At 39.1% G+C, this 18,186-nt stretch overlaps 1 protein-coding gene across 1 annotated transcript in view; it reads right to left on the reverse strand.

Moving 5' to 3' along the window:
- Positions 1-15,633: 15,633 nt before the first annotated feature.
- UNC5C (unc-5 netrin receptor C) overlaps positions 15,634-18,186 on the reverse strand; it is a 348,175-nt gene continuing 345,622 nt past the window's right edge. The window contains exon 17 of the mRNA XM_087724118.1: positions 15,634-18,186. This exon is cut by the window's right edge and continues 223 nt beyond it. The gene's annotated coding sequence lies outside the window, so the exon portion shown is untranslated.

The raw sequence follows: 18,186 nt of genomic DNA on the forward strand, positions 1-18,186 counted from the left end.
GTCTTGATTAGCAAACAACCAGAATTTACAGGTGTAATTTAGAAATTTTGGAATAAATGTCCACACTAGTTGGAGCTTTGAAGAAAGCATCAGATGTCTGAATTATGAAGTCAAATCCTCTCGGGGGCTCAAAGAAAGTTCTTTTTGCCCTGGTCTCAAAATGTTTCTAAAAGTCTCAAAATTGGTTACTCATTTCACTGCTAACCTTAAAGCTGATTTTTTTAAAAAAAAAAAATCTTGTTTTTGAAAGAAATGGTCTTCAAGTGATATCCTCAAGTTGAATATTTGTGTGATTTACATCTGTCCAGGTGCCTGGATTTAAATGTGGTTGTATGTCACACTGTTGAGAATTGGAATAAATCCACCATGCATTTTAAATATAAGGTAGCCAATAATAGCTGCAAATAATACTTTTAATTTATGAAAACACTATAGTTAATTTTCAGTGATACTGTGATCTGAAAACAAAAAAAGACATGAAAACATACACTAATTTGATTTGATTTGTTCCAAAAGTGAATTGCACATTCACAGAATCAAGTAAGAGTGATTCAAAATGTTGTCCACAATGGATATTTTATTTAAGGATCTATTATATTTCATGAGTACAAATTTATATCAGGCCAAAGGGGAGAATGCCTGGACACAATTGTTTGAGTTCCTTCAAAGAATACCAAGTTTAAAAAACTGTCTAGAAAATTGTATGACTATCAAGTTACATTGAGAGAAAAGGAAGTTTGAGATGATTAATGATTTGTTAATGCAGCTCAAGGAAGGTTGGTGATGTGATTTTTTTAAAACGATACCGATTTGTGAGAACCAGTGCCTTATTTGATCTGTACATACTGTAATTATAAAACAAACAGAAACATAGGGAACAGGCCTGGGTTGTGATTGTTCATAATGTTGTGTTTCATTTTAACATTCCCCAAATAAAATGTTTTCAATACCTCATTAAAAACAAACCATGTCTTTTCAAACACAGCTAGAGAGACCGCCTCCTGCCAATCACCTCCTCGCGACCCATTAGATCACATAGATTAGGCCTCCTCCGAGTTCCATCTGCCAGTCAGTGTCGACTGGCAACTACGCGGAGGAGAGCCTTCTCAGTAGTAGCTCCGACCCTTTGGAACGATCTCCCCGTGGAGATTCGCACCCTCACCACCCTCCAGACCTTCCGCACAGCCCTTAAAATCTGGCTATCCCGTCAGGCCTGGGGTTAAAGAATGTAACTCACCCCCACCCGAATGGTATGAATGTTGTGTTCTATTTTTAATTATGTATTGTCCTTATGTGTTATTGTTTGTATCCCCCTCCCTTTGAGTTGTAAGCCGCCCTGAGTCCCCCCAGGGAAAAGGGCGGCCTATAAATAAATTTTCAAATACTCAAATACTCTTTGCAACTTTTACCAATATTTGTCATTCTCCCATTTATAATCAGAAAGCTGACCAAAATGCTTTCTTTAGTGTTCCTTTTATCAGCCTCAAGTGTAAATTAGTAAAGTATAAAAACAATATTTTGGGGAAAGTATCACAATACTCTATAATGCGTCAAGGAATTTTGCCTTCCATAGAAGAGAGCCAAGTTGAAAAATTATTGAATGATGGAGAAACATTTGTAAACATGTAGGATAATTCTACAGTAGGAGTATATTGTTCCTGGACAGATTGCTAGAGATTACTAGCTGTATGATTTGTAGTTATCATGAAAGTTGTTCATCCTGTTCCACAAATTTATACATCTCATGTTTAAAATACAATAGAGTTGCTGCGATGTTGTAATATAGTTGCAGAGCCACGCTGAATCACACAGGAGAATGGGCGAACCACGGGAACGTTACACTGCTACAGGATGATAGGAAAAAGTATAAAGTTTATCATTCTTCTGAAGTAGTGGTGGACGATTTTTTTCTCCAACCCATTGAATGTGGTTTCCTCTGCTTTTAAACATCTATTTGAAACTAAACATGCTTCTTACTTAGACATGACTTTTATAATGACTCCAATATGAGGGTGTTGAACCAGCAAAATGCTGTGGACATAGTCTACTTCAGCAAGGCAATCGAAAAAGTAGACCACAACCTACTTCTTTGTAAACTAGAAAAATGTGGGATAGACAGCATCACCACCAGATGGATTTGTAACTGGCTGATAAACCATACTCAACAAGTAGTCTTTGATGGTATCACATCTACATGGAGGGAAGTAAGCAGTGGGTACCACGAGGTTCCATCTTTGGTTCCAGTACTTTTCAATATCTTCATAAATGACTTAGATGAGGGAATAAAATGGGAACTCATCAAATTTGCAGCTGGCAGGAATAGCCAACACCACAGAAGACAAGCTCAGGATGCAAAAAGAGCTTGGCAGACTTGAACAATGAGCCCTATCCAACAACATGAAATTTAACGTGGAAAAAAAAGCAACATTTTACACCTAGGCAGGAAAAACCAAAGGCACAAATACAGAATCGGCAAAATCTGGCTCAAAACTGAGTAACTGTGAGAAGGAGCTTGGAGTCCTAGTGGACAATCACTTAAGCATAAGCCAGCAGTGTGTGGCAGCAGCCAAAACACCTATTATAATCTTCGTTATAGAGGCATAGAAACAAAATCACGTGAAGTGTTAGTACGGCTTCATAAAGCATTAGTAAGGTCACACCTGGAATACTGCATCCAGTTTCGGTCACCACATTACCAAAAAGACGTTGAGACTTTGGAAAAGAGCAGCTGAGGTGATTAAAGACCTGGAAACAAAAACATGTGAAGAACGGTTGCAGAAATTGGGTGTAGCTAGGCCAGAGAAAAGAAGGACTGGGGGATGACATGATTGAAGTATCCCAGTATTTGAGGAGCTGCCATTAAGAAGAGGGGGGTCAACTTATTTTCCAAAGCACCAGAAAGCAAGACAAGAAACAATGGATGGAAACTAATCAAGGAGAAGAGAAACATGGAATTAAGGAGAAACTTCCTAACAGGGAGGACAAGTAACCAGTGAAACAGCTTGCCTTCAGAATAGCAATAGCAGTTACACTTATATACCGCTTCATAGGGCTTTCAGCCCTATCATATCGCCCCCACAGTCTAGGTCCTCATTTTACCCACCTCAGAAGGATGGAAGGCTGAGTCAACCCTGAGCCGGTGAGATTTGAACCGCCGAACTGCAGATAACAGTCAGCTGAAGTGGCTGCAATACAGCACTCTAACCACTGCGCCACCTCGGCTCTTAGAAATTGAAATTGTAGGGGCTTCATCATAGAGGTTTTTAATAGACTGGATTGCTACTTTCTCTGACATGGTATGGGGTCTCCTGCTTGAGCCAAGGTTAGACTTCCAGGTCTATTCTGATTAAGGCTTTTATAGGAGGAACAATTAACAAAACTACAATTTAAACCAGTCAATGTAGGGAAACTGTTGGAAAATTTCAACTTGTCAATGATACACCTTCACTTACGTAGTTCTATCAGTTTCTAATTTGATTCTGCGCCTAAGGGTTCGGTGCTGGTTTTAAAATATAAAAACCTAAGTGACTTGTCAAGTAACTTTTTAAAAAGTTAAAACATGCTAAGATCCACTTTTCCCAACATACATCTGATTGATGAATTTGAGGAAGATCCCTTTTCAGTGTTAGGCCAACAATTGGGTTCTAGATAATAGCATTTTGAGAGGATTTAAAAAAACCTTGAAATCATCTTTAGTGTTACCTTTATATTGTCTCCGATAGCTGCCTTTAATTGAGTTTCTAATGGCTTTAGTATTTTTGTACTGTTTATTTTAAAAGGGAGGTGGTGGCTCAGTGACTAAGACACTGAGCTTGTCGAGCAAAAAGGTTAGCAGTTTGAATCCCTAGCGCTGTGTAATGGAGTGAGCTCCCATTACTTGTCCCAGCTTCTGCCAACCTAGCAGTTCGAAAGCACGTAAAAAATGCAAGTAAAAAAAAAGGAACCACTTTTTGTGGGAAGGTAACAGCTCTCCATGCACCTTCGGCATTTAGTCATGCTGGCCACATAACCACGGAGATGTCTTCGAACAGCGCTGGCTCTTTGGCTTTGAAACAGAGATGACCACCGCCCCCTAGAGTCGGGAATGACTAGCACATATGTGCGATTTAACCTTTACCTTTACCGGTTATTTTAGGTCTATCACTATGCTTTTTGTGAAGCGGTTGACGTGATGTGTCAGTGCCTGGAGGCTGTTAGGGTCTGGATGGAGGTAAACAAGCTTGCACTCAATCTGGACAAGACCGAGTGGTTTGTGTGTTTTCCTCCCAACAATTGGCTAGATATTCCATCTCTCAGGCTGGGGGGTGAAATTGCACGCCCCTCAGACAGGGTTTGCAATTTGGGAGTCCTCCTGGACCCACAGCTGACTTAGAACACCATTTGTCGGCTGTGACCAGGGGGGCGTTTGCCCAGGTTCGCCTGGTGCACCAATTGCGTCCCTACCTGAACCGGGAGGCACTCGCAACAGTCACTCACGCCAAGACTGGACTACTCCAATGTGCTCTACATGGGGCAGCCCCTGAAGAGCATTCGGAGACTTCAGCTTGTCCAGAATGCAGCCGCGCGAGCCATTGTGGGTGCACCCCGGTACATCCACATTACACCTATCCTCCGCAAGCTGCACTGGCTGCCCATTGGTCTCCGGATACGCTTCAAGGTGTTAGTCGTCACTTATAAAGCCCTTCATGGTATTGGACCTGGGTATTTGAGAGACCGCCTGCTGCCAATTACCTCCACCAGACCTATTAGATCCCACAGAGTAGGCCTCCTCCGAATTCCATCTATTGGCCAATGCCGATTGGCTACCACCCGGAGGAGGGCCTTCTCTGTGGCTGCTCCGGCCCTCTGGAACGAGATCCCCGTGGAGATTCGGACCCTCACCACCCTTCAGGCCTTCCGCAAAGCCCTTAAAACTTGACTGTTCCGACAGGCCTGGGGTTGACGAGTTCCCGTCCCCGCTCGAACTGTGTGGTTGTTGATTGTTTTTAAATTCTTTTGTAGTTGCTTGTTTGTTGTTTTTCTCCTTGTTTGTATTCCCTACCTGATTTGTGAGCCGCCCTGAGTCCCTCCGGGAATAGGGCAGCATATAAATGCAATAAATTCAATTCAATTCAATTCATTTTTTTTTAAAAAAAACCTGCCCTTTATTTGATAATGACAATGATATTTGTTCAAACTTGTAGCAGATAGCAATGAAAAAAAATTATCTGCACTGAACTCTTGTAAGCATGGTGATACTTTTCTACTTCATGTCTATCTTTTAAGTTCAAAGATATGAAAAAAACGTATTAAAAATGGGCAACTATTATATTCTTTCCTTTACCTGCAAATTAAGGTGGATCCGGTGTTTAGGTCCATGTAGAAAAACCTGAATTTGTATAATTATTTAAAACAAGGCGACAGGGTTAAACTAGCATTTGGGTATGCAAAGCATTCGCTTTTTACTAATACTTTTTGTGTGTGCATTTTAATTGATTTATGCTTTCTGCAACCTGATTTTCATCCACCAGTATTTGACTGCTGCTGTAGGGAGAGAATTGTACTTCATCATTAGCCCTGCTGGAATGGACTCATTTGAAATGCTTTCACCAAATTAGTTGGCAGTGGGATTTGTTATGTTTTGGCAGATATATTTATTTGTGAATTTATTTTGTATCAAAAAGTAAATTATTACATTCACAATAAGCGAACCTTGTTTTTCTGATAGCCGAGGAGAAAAGCTGAAGTTGTGAAAGAAAACATACAGTGCAGAATCCTTAAAATATTGAGGATTTCTCACAGCTACTGTTACTCATTTTCTCTCTTTCTAGTTAGGACAGGATATTTAAGATTGTAGTAGACAACCCATGAACCATTGGGTCATCATTGTTTACAGATGTAATATAGACTGGCGTCATTTCCCGTTTCCCCACGACCTTCAGCAGAGCTCCGCTGAAACCACTTTCTCCTTCAACCTGCAGAACTGCCTGCCACTTTATTTATTTAGTACGAGATGACAGGTATAAGTATAAACATGGACATGAACACAGAAAATGGGTATGAATAAATGGCGACAGTAGGACAGGGATGATAGGCACACTGCTGCGCTTATGCATGGCCCCTTACAGACCTCTTAGGAATGGGGTGAGGTCCACGGTATACAGTTTAAGGTTAACGTTAGGGGTGTTTGAGGATGTAACAACAGAGTCAGGTAGAGCATTCCAGGCATTGACCCCTCTGTTGCTGAAGTCATATTTTCTGCAACTGAGTTTGAAGCGGTTTATCTTGAGTTTGTATCTATTGTTTGCCCATGTATTACTGTGGTTGAAGCTGAAGTAGTCATTGCCAGGTAGGATGTTAATTTGACTACTTGCCTGTTTGACAGCTATTCTCTTGTGCAGGGATCCGGAAATGCTGTAAGAGGTTAGTTTTAACAGTAGTTTGTCATGTACCACTGAGTCAAAGGCATTGCAGAAGTCTATGTAAATTGTGTCTATTGCTTTACCCTGGACGAGTTGTGTAGTCCAAATGTTTCTGCTGTGTGGGAATTGCAGATTACAGGTCAATTTTTTTCCTGCTCGTTAGAGATTAGGTTGTTTGTCTCTAAGTGGAGGGTAATGCATTGGTTTATAATTTATTCCATGACTTTGGAGGTGACGCAACACAGTGAGACTTGTCTGTAATTTTCAACTTTACTGGAGGGAGAGGAAACAAAGGAAGTCATGGACCACAAGGAAAACTACAGCCCTGTTCCTTATCCCAAAAGTCCCCTCCAGGGAGGAGGGGACCTCCAGTCAACCACAGTTTCAAAGCACACACTTGCTACTCATCCATCAGGTCTTGCTGTTGGCTGATTGGGGAGTAGAGGCCAGAAGGAAGTGGGAAATAGGGTGGAGAATCTTCCCCTACCATCTTCCTTTACGCCTCACAACCTCCAGGTTTAAGGGACGTGTAGCTGGAAATCCCAATCATGTGACCGAGGCTAATTGCACACAACTTTATGAACAGTACTAGTATGAAGATTCTTGAAACTTCAATTCCATGAGTGTCGTGGGTCTCAGATTTTGGAACCATTATTTAAATTAGCCCCTTTGAAGTATCGTGATTCAAAAATTGTTGCCCTATGATGCAACATTTCACCCAACTGAATGTTACAGACCCGTAAACTGGAGCATTTTAGTATGGGGATGATATTTTCTTTAATTTCAGTCAATAAAAATAGACACACCAATGCAAGCACCATGAAATTTAGTACACGATAACAGGCAGAACCATAATTTGTTGTCTAGATTGGATAATATATGAGAAAAAGTGATTAGTTTATGCATGGCATATGGTGTGGGTGGAGAAACAGAAATTGAATTTATTTTTGTGACTAGAATAACTTAGTTTCCCACAGCCCATTTTTAATTTTGCAAAGTGATTCCTGATCAGTGTTAAATTGGCAGAAAGGCTTATTTTAATAGGCATGAACTATAGACAAAATAGAAATGCAGAATCTAAGATTTATTTTAAAATTGCAGATTGTCATTAGGAAAAATGTTTTCCCAACACATTTTTTTTGACAATGAAAATTTAAAAGTATGGAGTTTCCTTATTCTGATTCATTGCACTTAGTATTTAAATTGCTTATTAATATTACACTATATGGAGGACGCGGTGGATCAGTGGCTAAGACACTGAGTTTGTCGAATAGAAAGGTCCGCAGTTCGAATCCCAAGTGCCACATAACTGAGTGAGCTCCCATTACTTGTCCCAGCTTCTGCCAACCTAGCAGTTGGAAAGCATGTAAAAATGCAAGTAGAAAAAAGAGGAACCATCTTTGGTGGGAAGGTAACAGTGTTCTGTGTGCCTTCGGCATTTAGTCATGCTGGCCACATGACCTCGGAAACGCCTTAGAACAGTGCTGGCTCTTCAGCTTTGAAACAGAGATGAACACCCCCCCCTAGAGTCGGGAACGACTAGCACATATGTGCGAGGGGAATCTTTACCTTTACCTTATATGGAGGAAAGAATATCTAGGATTAATAGAAAAGAAAAATAACTGGCTGCTGTTTAAAGAAAAAAAATATGTTTTGGAATTTGATTTATTGCCTAGTGGTGAAGAGGCTTGACTTCCACTTGGAAGGTTGAGAGTTCAATCCTAGGTAAATGTTTCTCTCTCAGAATGCAAAGAAAAAAAACAGCTACTGCGAACTCCGTGTGCTGTTGGAAGGGCATCTGGTCAGTAAATGTTCACCTCCTTAAGGTCTACCCCAAATTAAGACATTACAGGGTTGTAAAAGGGGAGTTATTGAGTCAGTATATGCCACGAAGTCCTTGTTGACTCTTAACCACATATATTTTCCCCAGGTTTTCTAGAATAAACATATTTAGATGAGAACCCAAGGGCTACACAAATTGGTTGAGATATTCAGAGATTTATTTACTCAGTAAAAAGCCCTACATAATTTAATAGTTTAGTTGGGTTTACTAAACTTATATTGAATTATAGCCTGGAAAAGCTAGTTTATTCCTTCTTTAGGAACCTATGCCAAAACTGTAGTTGTCACTCTAAAATGACCCTACAGAAACAGGACTTTAATGCAGCTAAATATCCCATTTTCTTAGACTCATTAAAAAAAGAAAAATAATGTAGTTAGACTTATGTTAGCCCTTGTAATAAAGTAAATGTTTAAGGTCTGTTTAAGGCCTAGAATAGAGATTAAAGGTAAACCTTATTTACTGGTCACCTTGTTTACTAACTTGAAAGTTACAACAGTGTAAAAAAAAAATCTTTGTGATCAATCCTCATTTTTACAACCGCAATGTTCTGTGGCCATCCGATCAGACATTCATGTGCTTCACAACCAGTTTGTGACAAGAAGAATTAGTAGAGAAGGCAGGTGTAAAGTTGTAAGGTGTTCTGTTTAATGACCAAAAGGGAAGTGAAGTCATGAGTCTGATTTTTTTCCACTTAATGACCGTAACACTTAGCACCAGATTTGCCAGTTGGAAGGAAGTGCCACTGGGGGCAAAGAGCCAGATGGCCACATTTCAGTGATAGTGCCTTAGGGTCTGGAACTGGCTAACTATCTCAGCCTGCTGAACCCTTCAGGCGCTGGCACTTGGCTCTCCTGTAGGTCCTCCCTCTACTTGGAAAGCCTATGCTCGTAGTACTCAGTGAGGTGCTTCTGCTGAGTCTCCTTTTCAGTTAGATCTAATTTGAACTGAGCCAGCTGTTTTGCCAACTCTTCCTCATGGTGGCTGCTTAGCTGCAGCAACTGTTTCCTGTTGGGGCTCTAAGAAGCCCAGGTGGGCAGGCGAGGAGTGGTGAGTAGAGGCTGGGAAGGTGCCCCTCGATATAACGGACATTGAGTTGGCCACACCCACCCAGTCACATGACTACCTTGCCACGCCCACCCAGCCAGTCATTAGGCAGCTCATATTAGTGGTCCACAGAATTTAAAATTATGAATTTAGTGGTCCCTGAGGTCTGAAAGGTTGGTGACCCCAGGTTTAGAAAACAGCAAAGTCTAAAACAAGACTCTTTCATCAAGGACCGAATAGTGAGACTGGTAACAAATTATGCATTTCCGTCTCCCTTTTTTCCCTTTTTGGAATAAAGTAAACTACATTTTACATGGTATTACATGGAAACAAGGCAGCAACTTAAGTGTGTTATTGTCACCGATTGATTGAACTCCCATTTCAATTCTTGTTTGGCCTTTTAGGGGCCTTTATTATGCTTTTTGTATGTTTTATGAAGATATTTTTCCTTAGTACTGGTTGTCTGATCATTGAAATGTCTGTTCTAATGCAATTCCTTCTTCTTGGTTGCCATATGGATTGGTGTTTTGCAATGATTTGAGCAGCAAGGTCCCAAATTCTCTGTCTAATCTGAAAGACCCCCGCCCCCTTCAAGGAAAATATAAGAATACCAGCCCACCATTAATTGCTCTAAAGACTTACCTTTAATTTACTTAAATCTAGTAGAGGATGAAATTTTAACGTGCTCCTTCGAACACCCAATATTTGTGCCTTTTTGTGAGAAAAAACCCAATTCTGATTTCATGAAGCAAAAGGTTTCATTTGTGAATTGTGGTTTGCAAAGCAGTTAACGTCTTGAAATATGTATATTTTCAATGCATATGTATGTGTCATTCGCTGCAGTTACCCTCGTGAGGTCGAGGCACAAATGTGAACGTGGATAAGCTGTGTTTTAATCCTGGAAAACCCAAACTGCTTTCCCACAAACAAGGAAAACCGAAAATGCTTTTTACTAAATGAAAAGACACACATGGTTTTGTTTTCACTTGCTTATAAATATAATTTATAACCTGTTTAAAAATTCTTTCTTACACTTTGTACATGTCAGGCTGACAGCATAAATGCAGGCATTTACAAACAGAGGGCTGAAGGAAAAAGGGAGAAGGGGACAGAGGCACACTCTGAACTAGTAAACTACACCTCCACTGTACAGCAATACAAAGAATGCAATGGCTAGCACTTTGCTCTGTTAGTCATAGTAATTCTTTAGAAAAAGAATTGCATAGAAGATACAGCAATAAGGGAGATCAAAATCAAACCACACCCGTTCCCTTAAACTGGTTCAACAAAACAAATGCAAGACCAAAATCTACTCCTAGCATAAACCTAAAGCAAATATTCTTGCGGTTCAGCTGCAAGATGTGAAAAGTTAAGAAACAAGATTCTCCTCCCAAATTGTACCTTGAAGCACATTGTTTCCTCTTCCCTTCTCCTGCTTTTTAGCAGGGATGTCTTATAGCCCAGGTTTAAAACCAGTATCAAGTGTCTGCTTTCAATCTGTTACTGCTCAGTAGTAGATGGAAAGAGCATCTCAGTGAGATGTAGATGTTCTACTATCAGCCCCAAGAGAATCATATTTCTTACCAATGATTATGTTCAGTGCCCGCTCACAGAATGAGGGGTTAGGAGGTGATGTATTGTGTAGTGATGGTGATTATTTTAGAAGGGATAATCAGCAAAGGCCACGAAGGGAGAATAAAAATGAACATCAGGCATTTTTTTTGCTTCCCCTTGTCTACTTCATTTGGTTATTATTTCTTCTTTTATTTTTGTTCCTTCTGGGTTTATTTTAGTTTGTTTATTGAAACGCACATATGGAAACCAACATGCCCTACAAGCTCAACTAAACTTTTCCAGCCCAGAAAAAGGCATTTATCTGAATCCCAGCAGGTCCAAATGGAACTGCCAAAGAAGTGAAATTTTAATTAAAATCAAAACGATCAGATAAGGACACCATAAAGATCATAACCTTATCTAACAAAGCTTACATCAATCACACAATCTGTACTTTATAAAAAGAAGATAAGAAAAAAAAGGGAGTTGAGGAATTAATATATTTGTCAGTTAAAATCAATACTAAAACCACAATATACATTTTCACTGTTGTCACAAAGCGTTGAATTCATTTTTTCCAGTAAGATACATCCGGCTGCCTTGATCTTTTTCAAAGACACGGCTAAGAGGATTGAACTATAATAGCAGCGAAGTCACAAACGGACACATTTTAAAAATATCTTCATAAAGAAACAGCCTAGTATATTGCGATCAGATCAGGGTAAAGCTCAAAGTCTTTAACCAACAATGCAAAGTGTAATACTGATAGCTTTTTCTTCACGTTAGATAGTCTGAACCATTGATCTTCAACCAATGGCTTTGAGTGAGGCCCATCGGATCAAATAAGGAATAAAGTCCATGAGGAGCAACACTCAGCCATAAAAATTGGTGGTTTTGTATGGACTTAACCTCCATTTGTCTAAAAAGCTATCCAACTAATTTAATAGGGGGAAATTGACCATATATCCAAAATAAGCCTGCACTGTCACTACTTGAACCACAAGGAACAACTATGGGGATTACCTGAAGATCAAGGGGGAAAAAAGATTACTCATCCCACACACACACACACAATGATCTTGTATGAATGACCCTGTGCCTCTACTTTTTTATGCCCTTTCATCCTTGCTAAAGATGGATGTACTGAATGGCATTCTACAATCACCAACACTGCTGCTATTCCTATTTTAGTATTCCATTTCGGAGGTGAGTTTATGCTTTATGAAAACAATTCAATTTCAACCTTGCCCTGAGTTTTTAGGACCAGGCTATTTCTGCCCAAGTAGAAAGATCAAAAGTGTCTTCCACTCATCATTATTCCACAAACCCAAAGCAACAGGCCTTAAAAGGGAATTGACACTGACAAGGGTTACAGATGCAGAACATAAAATCAGCAAGGTTTCAAGTTACACTGTGTGATGGACACAACTGTTATCCATACTTCTACCATCGGCTTCTAATCCTGTCCTGGATTTATCTACTCAAATAATTGCTTGCAATGCTGAGCTGTATAATGTGATCAGTTACAGCACTGCTTGTCTTCTTAAATACATTACTCAGACTGGGCATATATTTGCCTGATCAGAGTGATATCTTCATCCACACAATGTAATATACTGAAGAAAGATAAGTAGGTAATTCACCCTACCAGCAAACAAGCCACTGGGCTAGATTTGTTAAAGCCATTGTGAAGCATAGGTAGCAATTACCTTCAAGAAAGATATATTGATTATATTTGCCATCCAGGGATGCTGGTCATGATATTGAGGATCAGAGAAAGAAATCCTCGAAAATTTGTGAAAGTCGAATAGAAAGTCTGCTTATCCTAAACCTAAGCAGAAAAAGAATGTATTTTCTACAAAATTCTTGAAAGTTTTACATTTATTGCTGCTGATTGATAAAAGTCGCTCCCATAATTAATGGAATAGTATACTTAAAATTTCATACTGCTGTTGATGAGTCAAATAATTATTTATTTTTGTCATTTGACCAATAAGATGGACAATGACAGGTCAGACAAGGAATTGAGGTTGTAGCTACTGGCATGCTTAGAGCTTTTTAATGGGAGCACGATTCAGTTTTTCCCCCCAAAGGTGCTTTTTCAAGAGGTAACTGGACTGTCTGGTTTTTCTTTGAAGATGTTTTGCTTCTCATCCAAGAAGCTTCTTCAGCTCTGATTGGATGATGGGGAATGGAAGGATCTATACTCCTTGCAGACAGCTGCCCATTTGCATAAAACACTCAGACACAATCTGAGCAATCTTGTATATGCAGTACAATGCAGTGAGGCATGTGCAGATCTGTGCATCGGGGAAACAAAACCACCACTTAATAAAATCCTGGCGCACCACAGGAGAACAAACCCACCAGAGCTAGATTCAGCCGTCCATCTGCATTTCAAAGACAAAGGGCTCTCTTTTGAAGACAGCAAAGTCAACATTTTGGACAGAGAGGGCCACTGGTTTGAAAGAGGGGCCAAAGAGGCCATCTACATCAACATTGAACAGCCTTTTCTTAACAGAGGAGGAGGATATGGAATCATCTATCTCCAGTCTACAACACAGTCCTTTCAGCAGTTCCAAGAAGGCTCCACACCCATTTGTACCACTCAGATGACTCTGATGACACAGAACCTCCAGGTGGCCTTAAGATCTCACTAAAAGAATGCAAATGACCAGCTACCTGCAAGGTGTATAAATCCTTCCATTCCCCACCATACAATCAAAGCTGAAGAAGCTTCTTGGATGAGATACTTGAAATGTCTTAAAAGAAAAACCAGTTGCCTTTCGAAAAAGCACCTTTGGGATAACCATGACCTGGATGACTGACAACTCTCCATAGACAACTCAGTTTTTTAGCCATTGCACTCCACAATGCATAAATAATCATTGAAAAATGATTCTGCATGAGCCTTTGATATTACTGCAAAATCAATGGCTCGTAGGGAAAGGTAATGATGAATAGGGGGAAGATGTAGGCCCAACTAAGAGATGTTCATGGGGACAATGTTTCTGGTATCTGTGAAACTAGTTCACGGCAGAAATTCTAAACATTATCTCAGCATTTGCACAGTCACTCCATGGATTGGTTCACACAATATGCTCAATATGGATAGTGAATTGAATCGCATCTTACACATTTGCTAGAATATAGGCTGAGTTCAAGGAACATACTGGATATAGTCTAACATATTCAAACTTAGTATGTTACATGAATGCAGCAGCTAAATCTTTCAACTGATCTAGAGAAATGTACTGTGCAAACCAAGTCCGTACATCTATATGCGAGATTCCCCTTTACTCAAGACTGAATTGATATATGTATGTTTTCCTCCATTCAAGCAGTAAATGCAAAGCTGCATAATTATCTCTTGATCATAATCCAAATGTAACATCCAATTTAATGAATTGTGCAGAAATGCATTATATTATTTCTGCACCAGCCAAAAAAAGGAAGTTACTGCTAAGCATTCCAGTAATGTTTGAGAATTAGTTAAGTTCATACATTCTAGCAATATGAATATTATAATTCACTTCATATGAATACTTTGAGAATCACGTTCTCAAGAACAGAATGACAAAAAGAAATAATAATAGAAAAATATAAACCAAAAAAGCAAACAAACCAACAAACACCCTTAAGTGCTTTTTCATTATAGGACTTTAAAAAAAAGAGAAAAACTAAAATATATATTTAATTACCTTTATATAACTGTATAGGTATAGTATTTATATATTTTACTTCTACCACTAGCATTTGATATATCACTGTGAGGACCTGTATGCACAATACCTATATATTGTGTATACCTGTATGCACAACAGACACATCTGCAGAATTCTACAAAGGTGAGAAAACTTACAAATTCCTTTAATAAAGTATCCAAAGTCTCTAGAACCTTAAGTGGGAAGTTGTAGCAGATAGTACTGATTTTTTTTCTATAGGTCTCAAAAAACATATGCATCTCATAAATGCCATTTTGAAGATCTTACTACTAGATCTCAGTATAGTTTTTAAAAAAATATCAAGGATAAACAAAATTACATTCAATGCTAAGACAAAAACTGGCTTTTGATATTTCTAAAATGCATTTAGATGGTGTACTACGCCACTAGATGGCAGTAGGCTCAAGCATATTCCAACAGAATCTGTTTTCCCTTATAAAACTCCACCATTCTTTTTGCTTCCCCAAACTTACTTTTTCAGGAATGTTTCCTATTGAAATATGAAGTGTGTGTCAAGCTGCATCTTGGGGATTAACTCTATGTACTTTAAACTACAGGACAACCTGAAGGTTATTTGGGCTACACTCATCTACTGCACAAGCCTTACTTCAGAATAATCTGTGTTTTTCCCCCCATAACTGCTTTACAGTAACTTAAAAACCTTTGCTCAATATCAAACAGCTATAACGGTAGGTGTATTTCCTAGTTTGCTGTGCATTGATGGACTGTAATTCCACATCACATAAATACACACCCATCCCTATAATCATGGACTTCCTATACACACTTCAGCCAGACCCATTTTTCAAGATGGTCTGAAAAGGGCTACGTTGAAGTAGGAATTCATGTCCAGCTTCTCTTTTCTAAATTTACAAATAGTGTGTCTATGTAGGTGTATATTTGTTATTAATTGCATCCACTGCATCTAAAGCTGACATCAGAAAATGACTTTTCAGACACTGTACCATGGTAAACGTTTGTGTGGTATTATTATTTTAAAAAAATATTTTAAAAATAAAACACAGAGATCATTTATTAATGAATATGTTTGACAGGATTACTAGAAAGTGATAGGAAAACTGAAACTAGATAGATGACAGAGATAGTGAGACAGACGGATAGAAATAAAGATATTGGATAGAGATGGATGATGGATAGAGATAGATGCTTGATAGATATAGACAGAGATAGAGGATAGATATAGTTGGTAGATGGACGGATGGATAAGTAGAATATAGATAGATGGGTGATAGATGAAACAGAGAGAGAGAGACAGACAGACAGACAGACAAACAGACAGACAGATATGTGAAAGGGAGCATTAGGAGTGACATCATCTAAATTCAATGGTTGTTGAAAAGCTAGAACTGGATTAAACACAAGAAGGCAACTGTACCAAATCAAAAGTTACTTTTAAAGCCCAACTAGGACGTTCCATGATCAAATGTTAACTACCCTTTCAAAACAAAATCCACATTAACTTTGATCAAAACCTGTTCACTGCTTCTGATTACCGAAAGACGAATGCCTGCGTTTCCTAGCGGAATGTTTTATGAATGGTGCTCTGTGTTTAATAAAAGCATAGTGACTGGATGGATAATAAAACTCTGTGGAAATGTCAAAATGAAGAAAAGGTCAGGCAAAATTCACCTTCCCCTGCTAACCAACAGTATTTCCATGGTTACTTTTAGAAATGCAGATTTGAGAAGCTTCACGGGAAATATTACGAGCACATACATACAGTATACAGAATCTTAAGCAGGTGAAGACGGTAAAATAACATTTTTTTAAAGATGGAAAGGGAGAAAAATGAAAGGGTAGGCTACAACAAAATGCCACAATATTGTTTTTGTAAGAGAAAAATATACCAAACCTGGACAACTACCAGTTTCATTTGCTAACAGGCCATCAAAACCTATCCAAGACACCACACATGTAAAACAGGACCCAAGTACTTAAAACTCAACAATGCGTAGATTTTCTATTCTTAACAACAAATCTGAAATGCACAAATGAAATTATCACGTCCTTTAGCTTCAAACTTTGCAATTACTTGCATGAAGTACTTTTTTATCTTTGGATAAAAACCAGTATCTGGAGAAACATTTCTGTCTAAAAGAATAGCAATAAGAGCGCTATGCATAGAACAGGTTGTTAATATGCAGACACAGAAAATTAATCCAGGTCCGAGGGACATGCATGAAGTTTTGATGGCTTACAGCAAAGAGAAAAGGCAACTAATATCAAAACTACTAAATAAACAGGAGTAATGTGCAGAGTTTCCTGTGAAACATCTTGTTTGTGTAAAATAATCCATCTTTAATTTAATAATTCTCTTTATCAAGATGAATGCACTATTACCCATTTGTACGATGGGTACACTTGACAAGAGAAAGTGAATTGCATGAGTTGAATTGCAAGTGTAATTCATGCACCAGTTCACTGAAATTGATTGGGGGTGGGGTGGGGGTCAGGGAGGAAGCCCCAGGGCCAGGACAAAGAGGTGGATTAGAACAGGGGTGTCAAACTTGCGTCATCACGTTGTCATCATCTGATGTATCATGACTTCCCCCCCCTTCGTTAAACTAGGGGTGGGCGTGGCCAGCGTGTGACACATCAGGCCCACAGGCTGCGAGTTTGACACCCTTGGACTAGAAGGCCCAAGGCAGCCATCATCAGCTTCCAGGGAAGGTGCTGCCATTGCTCAGATGATTAATGCTGTAGATAATTTTGGTAAACAAAAATACTACTGCTAAAGGAAATATAATATTATTTGTACTAGATACTATTCAGTTACGGTCATCATACAAGTAACTATTTTTTTCTTTTTTAGGGAGGGTTCTTCTCAAAGCACACCAAAGTGAGTATCTGTATCTCTCTCTCTCTGTCTCACACACACACACACTCTCTCTCACACTTTAAAGATGAACGCAGGGCATATTGTAAGCTGGGGGAGAGGGAGAGGGAATCCCTGCAGTTGAAGTCACCAAGGGACCCAAGCTATCTTGGTGAAGGTAGAAAGGGAACAACATGCATACCTGATCAGCTTTCAGATTGTTTTCTTGCCAGACGCACAAGTTTCAAATTCTGTCTTAACTCATTCTAGGAAACAGAATAGGTAGGTTAGTTTAAGACATCTAATGGGCAAATTTGCAATTATGAAATCGTTTGAAATGTGTGTTTTGGAGATTGATTCATCAGAAAATAGCCAGAACCCTGCTTTGTCCACAGCTTGGTGTAGAATGGCTTTCAACAAAAGAAGAAAAAACAATATATCAAAAAGTAGCCATGGACAGTCATTTCCATCCTGCTGCCCAGGATTTGATGTAAACAACGTTCATAGAAACTGGGATTGTTAAGAAAGTTTATCCATATATCTGGATAGCAATAAAAAGCGTTTCCTAGGAAACTGTAAGATCCTGCACTAAGCAGAGTACAGCCAAGCTGAGAGGAATGTTAGGTTGAATTATATTATAAAGGTAACAACTTTGCATGGTTTCTTTCAAATCCTGTGATAATATACAAAAAGGATGCATGTGAAAAGGCAGGATTCTGTGTCTTGTCCCTCTGGAATGCCTCTTGCTATGAAAACACATTGGTTTTTGGGGTGCTTGGTTTG

This window comes from Thamnophis sirtalis, unplaced genomic scaffold (assembly GCF_051295495.1).
Source record: "Thamnophis sirtalis isolate CommonGarterSnake01/CBP01778 unplaced genomic scaffold, rThaSir2_p1.2 scaffold_10, whole genome shotgun sequence".
NCBI classification, from domain to species: domain Eukaryota; kingdom Metazoa; phylum Chordata; class Lepidosauria; order Squamata; family Natricidae; genus Thamnophis; species Thamnophis sirtalis.